At 50.3% G+C, this 9,033-nt stretch overlaps 1 long non-coding RNA gene across 1 annotated transcript; it reads right to left on the bottom strand.

Annotated features, from left to right (window-relative positions):
- Positions 1–581: 581 nt before the first annotated feature.
- LOC138918827 (uncharacterized) lies at positions 582–7,078 on the bottom strand. The gene is made up of 3 exons (XR_011428635.1): positions 6,003–7,078; positions 4,051–4,276; positions 582–1,263 (listed from the first exon to the last, which is right to left on the bottom strand). It is a non-coding gene; the product is annotated as an uncharacterized lncRNA (long non-coding RNA).
- Between the last annotated feature and the right edge of the window lie 1,955 nt (positions 7,079–9,033).

Consider the following 9,033-nt stretch of genomic DNA (forward strand, 5'->3'; position numbering starts at 1 on the left):
CCCGGCTGCTGTTGTCATTACCTCCTGACTCTACCTCGTGCTTCTCCCCGGCTCCAGTCGCTCACCTACTTGACCTCTCCTAGAGTGTGCACCCCTTGAAGGCAGGTTTTTAAAGTGCTTTTAATTATTTTTCTCCCCTGCTGACAAAAATAGTACATTCTTGCGGGGTGGGGGGGACTAAAACTCTGTCTTTATCTCAATCCCTAAAGATAATCATTGTGGATCGTGGTTTCTGCCGACTCCTCTGGAACAGGGGTTGGGCCCACTCTGAGGCCCCTGTCTGTAAGGGGCCAATAGTAAATATTGTGGGCTTTGTGGCCATGGGGTCTCTGTCACAACTACTCAACTTTGTCCTTAGGGCAGGGAAGCAGCCCTGGAGGACGCCCACACGGACGCGGGTGGCAGTGTTCCAGTAACACTTTGTTCACCAAAACAGGTTGCAGCCGGACTCGGCCCTGGGACCGACCTGTGCCGCTCCTGATGTAGAAGAGTGCTTGCTGTTTAGTTGAAGTATAATGTGAACCACATATGTGATTTTATGTTTTCTTATACTAAAAACAACAGTTTCTTAAAAAAGTAAAATCAATTTCAATGATGTTTTATTTAATCCAATAAATCTGAAATGTTATCATTTCAACACACAATCAAAATAAAGTTTTTGAAATATTTTACATTCTTGTTTTCACACTGTCTTCGAAATTCGCTGTGACTTCTGTACTTACAGACTTCTCGGTTTGGAGCAGCCGCAGTTCAGCTGTTCAGGAGCCACGTGTGGCTAGTAGACCCGTGCTGGACACAGGGGCGCATGCTGAACAGCTCAGCTGTCAAATCTGGATAGACTTTGTAGCCATATAATTACATAAATTTAAAAAACAAAAGTAGTATAATATATGTGCTTTTTCACTGAATAATCTTTCTTGGCCATCTTTCCTTATCATTCCATCAAGATCAGCCCTTTTTTTGGACAATTACAGTATTCCACTGTTTCGATTTATCATAGTCTACGTTATCAGTCCCCTATTGGTGGACATTTGTATTTTTCCTAATTTTAAATATTTTAAATTATTTAAAGCAGTTCAGGGATTGTCCTTTTACATATAAGTGTTGGCACCTATGGGTGAATATTTCCAGAATAGATTCTTGGGAGTGGAATTGCTGAGTCAAAAGCTGTGATGACTGTAAATAGTAAGTTTTTCTTGGTATTCCAGCATGCTGGCTCTCAACGGATAATTGTTAAATGAATGGATAAATAAAAGTCTGACACTGTGAAAGAGAGAGAGAGAAATAATGCAGATTAAAGCAGGAACAGTTGACTGCACGTGAAGGAGACACATGTTGAAACACCTGCGTCGGTAGTGGAAGGTATTTTTTTCAGTGTTCAGTTAAACTCCTCCAGGCTGAGGCAGGTTCCGATGCTCTCCGTGTCCCCGTGTCCCGGGTCTCGGGCTGGGACGTCTGTGTTACCTGGAGAAGTTGTTCTCCACATTCGAAGGCCCAGGTGAGGCACAGTCTCCCCTGGTGTGGGCAGTTTCTGGTTGCAGGTGGGGCGTAATGAGAGGTGTTGCCTCCCCCAGGGGCGCTGGGAAGACCCCCGCTCTTTGGGCATCAGACAGCTCCCGGGGTTCTGGAGCCCCATCCGTGGAGGTCTCTGACACCAAACCCGCTGCTCTTCTTTCTCCCCCATCCCCACCGTGGCAAACAAGCTTCCACTCTCTGAAGGGCAAGTCCAGGAATGGAAATCCGACTGTGAAAATCTGAATTGATCTTGAGATCTTTCCTGTCGCTCCACCGCCTGTCCTTCAGCCCAGCACCTCTGGTCACGCTCTCACCTGCCTGCTCTGCTCTGGCCGGCCTCCCACCCCACATCCCCCCTCTTCTCTAGTCCACCCACCCTCCTCACCAGCTCTGTCCTGAAACCTGGCTTTCCCATAGCCCTCTGGAAGGCAGGGCCTGGCTGCCTCTCCTGGGACACAGTCGGCACTTAACGGGTGTCAGCTGAGTGAGAGGACAAAACAATCACCAGACTTTCCAGCTTGCCATCGCTGGCTGCCCACAGGGACTAACTCAGTGGACAAGCATGGATCAAGGGCCAGCCATGTGCCAGGTGCCCTGTCAGGTGAAGGAGAGAGACAGGGCGTCTAAGTTCACGGATGGTGATCTCAGGTCCTTTTCTGATCATATCTCACACTTCACAGCTCCCCAACACCCCTGGATCATTCTGTGCTGTTTTTCACTCAAATACTTATTTGAGCACCTACTATGTGCTAGCATCATGCTAAATATGGCTGTCTAATTTAGTCCTCACAAGAACCTTCCAAGGAAGGTAATACCGGCCCTCCATTACACATGGGGAATGTAAGATTAGGTGACTGGCCCAAATCTATGCCTGCCCATTAGTGAGCGGGGCCAGTGTCCCACCCCAGGCCTGCTTTGCTCATGCCCACACCCTGTTCATCCTGGAGCTCAGTGGCCAGGCAAGGAAGCAGGTGACTCTTCAGGGACAAGGGCAGAGCCTCCCAGATCAGGCAACCCCAGGAGCCCAGCGGGAAATCTCTGCGTGTGGCTGCAGGGCTGTCCCATTTGGCTGGGGAACTAAGAAGAAGGATAGTGAGAGATGAGCCTGGAGGGAGCTGACCGCCGAGTCCCTTGAACTGCTTTCCTCTGGGTCCCTGATCTGTTCCTCACACAATCACTGTGACTTGCCATGACAGACTTCTCTGTCTGCATTACCTGGCTGGTTTGCACGTGCTCCTGAAGGGCCCGGGTGAGAAGCTTGTCCCAGCTGCCATGGCTAGCGCTGGGCTGAGACTCGAATCTAGAGGACCTAAGCTTAGTTTCCAGGGTACAGTGAGTTTTAGTTTTTGAAACAGAGCAAAGGTCGGTGGTGTTACAGCTCCTCGGTGCTGCATCAGAGGATGCAGCCTGTCTACAGACGGACTCCACAGCATGTGTACAGAGGCGGCTGCGGCCCCGCCATCGGCCTCGCCTCATTTTCAAGCCCTGCGTCTCCACCTCCCTCCTGCTCCTGAGCCTCTCACAGCTGCCAACTCTCTCCCTCCCAAGGCCATGCCTGCGGAGCAAGGAAAGAAAAACAAGAGGAAGTCGTTTGGACAAAATAAGAGCTCATAGATCCAGGCAAAATTATTGTAATCAGAACCACAGATGGTCCTCTGGCCAGGAGGGGAAGTTCTGGCAAATAACAACGCTCACATTCTTCTTTTTCTCCCCAGTTCTGCTTTTAGCATGTACTTCTCTGCCCTGACCATGTTTAAAATCTTGCCAGAGGCAGGGACACAGAGGGAAAACATTCCTGCCTATAAACACAGGGAAAAGCTTCATGGAAGAGACGGGATTCTGAGACATATTGGGATTGGCAGCAGGAAAATCCAGCGCTCTGGAAACGACAACCCCAGCGTTAGGTCCCTCGGGAGACGCACCTCTTGCTCGGCCTGAGTGTTGCCTCAGCCTCTTTTCTCCCAGCTTGAAGCCACAGGAAGGACAGTTCATTCATTTACTCAGTAGTCAGTGGACCCTCACTATTTACAGGGGACTTGAAGAGATCCCAATGACCTCCAGGCAGCAGGGAAGACAAACCTGCGCAGGAGTGACTGTGGGGCCACGTGGATGGTGAACGCAACCCCAGGGGACCTCTCAGCCTCGGTTCTGCTGCTCTCCGCCTGGCATCCAGGCTGAAGTCTCCAGCAAAACCCCACTTAAGTGCATCTCTGTCCCCTCCCCATCCTTCACATGGCACCCGCTTCACCCTCCGGAGAAGTCTGGGCCTGGACCCCCGCCCTGCTGGATGTGGAGGAAGCAGGACCAGTGCAGAGGACAGGAGGCTGGCCCTGGTTGACACTGAGCTGTGCCTACACAGAGCTGACCTGCCGGATCCAGACCGGTCACTCTCTCCCCTGCCCCCAGCCACGTCCAGAGCGCACAACAGCGCCATCTCTTCTTCTCACGGTCAGTGATGGGGATGCTGGCCACATGGTCCCACCTCACAGTCGGGGAGGTCCGATAATGACCCACCCACATTCGAGGTGTGTCTACCTGGAAACTCGGCTCCTGCTCCATCTCCTTAGCGTTGCTGTTCCTCTTCTTCAGATGAGGAAACTGGGACCCCGAGTGAATCGCCCAGAGACAAAGAGCTGGTTTGAGGCTGAGATCTTGCAAGCTGCAGTCCCTGGCGTCTTCTGCTCTCAAATGTGGCATCTCCTCCTTCCAGCTGGACTCGTTGGCCCAGCTCCGTTTCGTCCTGGCAGTGGGTCAGGAGGCCCTGAGTAAGAACGCAGAAAACCATCAACTTTAATCCAGCAATTCCACTCCTAGATATTTGCCCAAGAGAGAGAGACCATATGCCCTCAAGACGTGGACGTGATTGTTTTTTGCATCTTTATTCATAATAATCAAAAACTGAAAACAGCCCAGGTGTCCATGGGCAGATGACTACATAAAGTGCGGAAGGTCCCTGCAAGGAATATTACTCGTTAATAAGAAGGGACAAGCTACTGATAAATGTAACAACATGGATGAGTCTCACAGACATTGTTCTGAGCGCAAGAAGCCAGATAGGAATACCTACTGTATGAGTCTGCTTTTATGAAGTTCTTGAGCAGGCAAAATGAGAAATCCGATCAGCGTTTGCTGCAGGGACTGGCAGACGGGGCTGGGAGGAGTATGGGGGAGGGGAGTAACTGGCAAGGGGCAGGAGAGGCCATTCCGGGGGATGAGAGTGTCCTGTGTCTTGATGGGGTTGCGGATTACAGGCAGGTGTGCATTTGCTATGACCGATCAATCTGTATACTTAGGAGCTGTGCACCCCAATAATGTAAGTTGTATCCAAGTTTTAAAAATAGAAAAAAACGGTAGTGCATGACTGTTGCAAAACTTTATAAAGAAGTAATGAAGTTAGCAAAATTATTATTTTCCTATATCCTAATGTCATACCTCTGAGCTGACTGTTATGTGTGCGTTATTTCATGCAGTAACCTTCCAGACAGTCTTCCTAGCTGCGGACTTCCTCATAATTGGCTCCTCGTCCACTGGCTGTCACCTGCTCGGGACCACTTGGAGAGCTAACGGAAGGCTTTCGCGCCTGGCAACAACAGTGAAGTGGCCACTGCTGAGCGTCAACCAGTCCCTGTTTTCATGTCAAATATTGACTGTTTTTCCATGTTCAACTGCTTGGGAAGATTCTGTGGGTACCACTAAGGGGTAACAGAATACTCGGGTGACGCCATATTTTTCTGAATGGTTTTCTCTTAAGGAAGCCGCATCCCCTCACCCTCCTCCTCGCGGGGCCTGTCTCCTCATCCTTGCCCCTCTCTTCTTGACGTCTAAGGTGATGCTGCTTAATCCCCATTGCCTTTTTTCCATCTCAACTGTGCACAACGCTTCATCCTCATAGGCTTGAGCCCTCCTGAGGTGTGTGGAGAGTGTTGACCTCTCGCAGGCTAGATCAGTGGTTCCTCAGGAGTGAGGTCCCCTCTTAAAGTCTCAACGCCCCAAAGACATTCCCCATGCCACTTTTAATGTCTATCGAACAAGAAAATACATGGAAGGGAAAGCTCCTATTAATTAAATGTAATGTCTTTAAATGGATTTGCATTTTATTAGCTATGACAGTATCTACATGCATTAAAATAGTAACAGCAGCCGCTATTAATTGTGTACTTGTCATGAGCCAGCTGTTTTGCTAAGTGTCCACATGCATTATCTGTAATCCATCCCACAGCCCCACAGAGTGGAAACCATTGTCATTCTCCTTGTATAGAGGAGTAAACTGAGGCGCAGAGAAGTTCACCAACCTGCCCAAGCTCATGCTGAGGGGAGGCGGTGGCCTGAGCACTCAGTCTGACGGGCATGAAGGGTTTAGTGCCACTCCGTCCATCTTGCCTCCTTTCTTTACTTACTCTGTGGACGTTTGGGAGCCTGTGAAGCCTCCAGCCCCGACTTAACTCGGCCTCATGGGAATCTGAGGCCACCCGGAGGGAGTCACTCACCTGGGGGCTGAGCGCTCGGCTTGGAGTTCACCAGCACAGGATCCTCCTAAATCCAGCCTCCTGCTTTTCATATCTCAGCCCCTGGGCTCCCAGTGCTTGAGTTCGCCTCTGCCGGTCTGGCTGGTCCCAGTGGCCCCAGAGGCCAAGGGGTTAACAGTTGAGGACCTGTTTGCAGATCATTAGAACAATAATCACCTTGCTCGGTAACCTGATCCACCTCGAGAGGAGGTCTGGATTTTAGCAAACACTCTAAGTGGCCTGGTGTAAAGTGGAGGGGAGGAGCAGGTTTGCCTAAACTGCACTTCTCAGCGGCAATGGGAATTGTGCGGTGGTCAAGCCAGGCCCAAGGGCAGACTCCCGAGCCCAGGTGGCCAGGCTCACACTTGTCCGGCTGCTTCTTTCCCTACCAGCCCCCACACAGCTGCTTTCCCCGGCCCGCCAGGGGAGAGCCAGTAACTGTCTATCCGGCATCCACTTGACCAAGGTTGTCCCGGATCTTCACCGTGTGCTCGATGCACCGTCTTCTTTCATCTGCACCACTAAGCACTGTTGCTAGAGTAACTCCCACTTCACAGGCGAGAGAGACAGATGTGGAGACAGCTGCGTAGGAGCCCGCGCTGATGTCCAACTTTTAGGAATCTGGCAAGCCAGTGGTTAAATTCGGCCATTATTAAAAATTAAATAAACTTATAATTAAGTAAATTATATTAAAAACAATAAATAATCAATACTCAAAATTCACCAATCATCTTTTACATTCCACTAGTACCCGTGCCTTGGAGGTTGCGTCCACAGCATTGCATCTGCTGTGTCACAGTGTCCACTGCACTCCATTTTGTATCACCATGTTGCAGCTTGAAATCCACTGTGGTGGGATATTTACACCGCAGAAATGGGCCAAAGTACAGATCAGGGCTTGTGTTTTTCCCCCAAGAGCCGGTTGTTAGACATTTGCCCGTACCGCTGTGCTGGGAGAGGTCACTCACTCGACAAGGTCACAGGCTCGTGGTGGAGCTGAGCACGGAGTGCGACTCCAGAGAGCTCACCACACTCCTCTGCCTCCTAAAAATAATAAAGGGGCCAACAGGTTAACTGCCAGGAAATAAAGAGCTGAAGGAGGGTTAATGATTAAGGATTAGAAGAGACTTAAAGACACATCACGCAATCACAGTACGTACACCTTATTTGGGTTCTGGTTAAAATAAAATAAAAAGGGGCCATCCCCATGGACGAGCGGTTAAGTTCATGTGCTCCGCTTTGGTGGCCCGGGGTTCAGTGGGTCAGATCCCGGGTGTGGATCTACACACTGCTCATCAAACCATGCTCTGGCAGCATCCCACATAGAAAATAGAGGAATATTGGCAACAGGTGTTAGCTTAGGGACAATCTTCCTCATGAAACAAAACAAAACAAAACAAAAACCCTCCAGGTTAACGGCTGCATTAGCAACAGACTTTAACAGGCAAGCTCTTCCCGGCCTGGCCAATGCCCACTCCTCAGGTGTCTCTGATCCACTCCACCCCCTTCATCTGAGGCCCTAGTTTTAATGAGGTTTGTTCTTGAAACCTCAAATCTCTTGGAGAAACAACTATTTTAATTTTCACCTTCCACCTACGGCCGTGTGACTGTAAATAGCCACCCGCTAGACCCGCTTTATCAACTGCAGATGTGGTGCGATTAATTAACTCGATGCAGCCTCTGCGCACAAGCTGCTTAACTTCAACCCATTGCAGTTCTGGTTTACTTAGCAGATGCGGCCCAGACTGTTACCTCCCTCTGGAGGGGCCGTCCAGGCAGATGAATTCATTCGTTGGTGTTTGCAGAGCGGCAGGAAACCTAAAAAAGCATTAGGTGAGTTTTTATTTTTATTTATTTATTGACTTTTTGTTTAAAAGGGACCCTTTGCTGTGGGCTGAGCACGCGTCCGATTGTGCTGCTGTCTCCAGACGCCCCCTCCAGCGCTTCTCTCTCTCATTTCTGCTATTTCTCCCAACTGGAAAACTTTGGACCTTGTCCCAGTGGATGGAAAGGTCTGTCTGCCCATCACATGGGATATTTAAGGATTTTCAGTCTTTTTGGTTTAAATGCCAAATGCTTCCTGCGTCCTCCTGTTGCCTCCAGGCAGCCGGCCAGCCTTCTGTCTGGCCTTCCCCACTTCCCTCTCTCCATCCCTCCCTTCTTTTTTAAAAACAGTCTTATTGAGGGGTTAAGTTTCAGCCTCAGCGGCCCAGGGTTTGCAGGTTTGGATCCCAGGCGTGGACCTACACACCGCTCATCAAGCCATGCTGTGGCGGTGACCCACCTACATAATAGAGGAAAATGGGCACAGATGTTGGCTCAGGGCCAGTCTTCCTCAGCAAAAAGAGGAGGATTGGCAGCAGATGTCAGCTTGGGGCTTATCTCCCTCACCAAAAAGAACCACAACAGTCCTATTGAGAATTTGGCAAGACACAGCAAGGGCATCCTTTTCTAGAAACTGCACTTCCCAGAACTCTGGGGAACGGGAGAAGGAAAGGAGTGGTCATCTTGTAGAGACAGAAGGAAGGACAGAGTGGAGAGAAGAACGTTTGGGGAGGGGGCATGGCACTTGAACTCTGTCTCATGTTTTCAGATGTTGCCCCTAGAAGAGGATTTCCTGAGTGGCTCTAGATGGCCCTGAAGGTGAAACACAGGCCCCAGGGCCACGCTCCAACACAGCTGAGTCACAGCGTCTGGGATGGACTCTGGGGGTCTGTATTTTTAACAAGCTTCTCGTATGCCCTGGATGCCCACTAAGGGCTGAGAACCGTGTGTCCAGGTGGAAAGGCCCAGGGTCCTATTTCCTGACATCCTGTTAAGTGCCAGTGGCCGAGCGAGGGGAGATCGAGCCTGTTAAAGACCTGAGCCTCCACTGCTTTACACGAGTCGTATTTGCTGGGGGTTCAATGTGTGCCAGACGCTTCACTCTCCCCAGGCCCGAATCTGCATTCCTGTTACGCCCATTTCACAGATGAGGAAACTGACCTCGGGAGGCTCCGTGGGCTCCCGCATC

This window comes from Equus caballus, chromosome 18, assembly GCF_041296265.1.
Source record: "Equus caballus isolate H_3958 breed thoroughbred chromosome 18, TB-T2T, whole genome shotgun sequence".
Taxonomy (NCBI): Eukaryota; Metazoa; Chordata; class Mammalia; order Perissodactyla; family Equidae; genus Equus; species Equus caballus.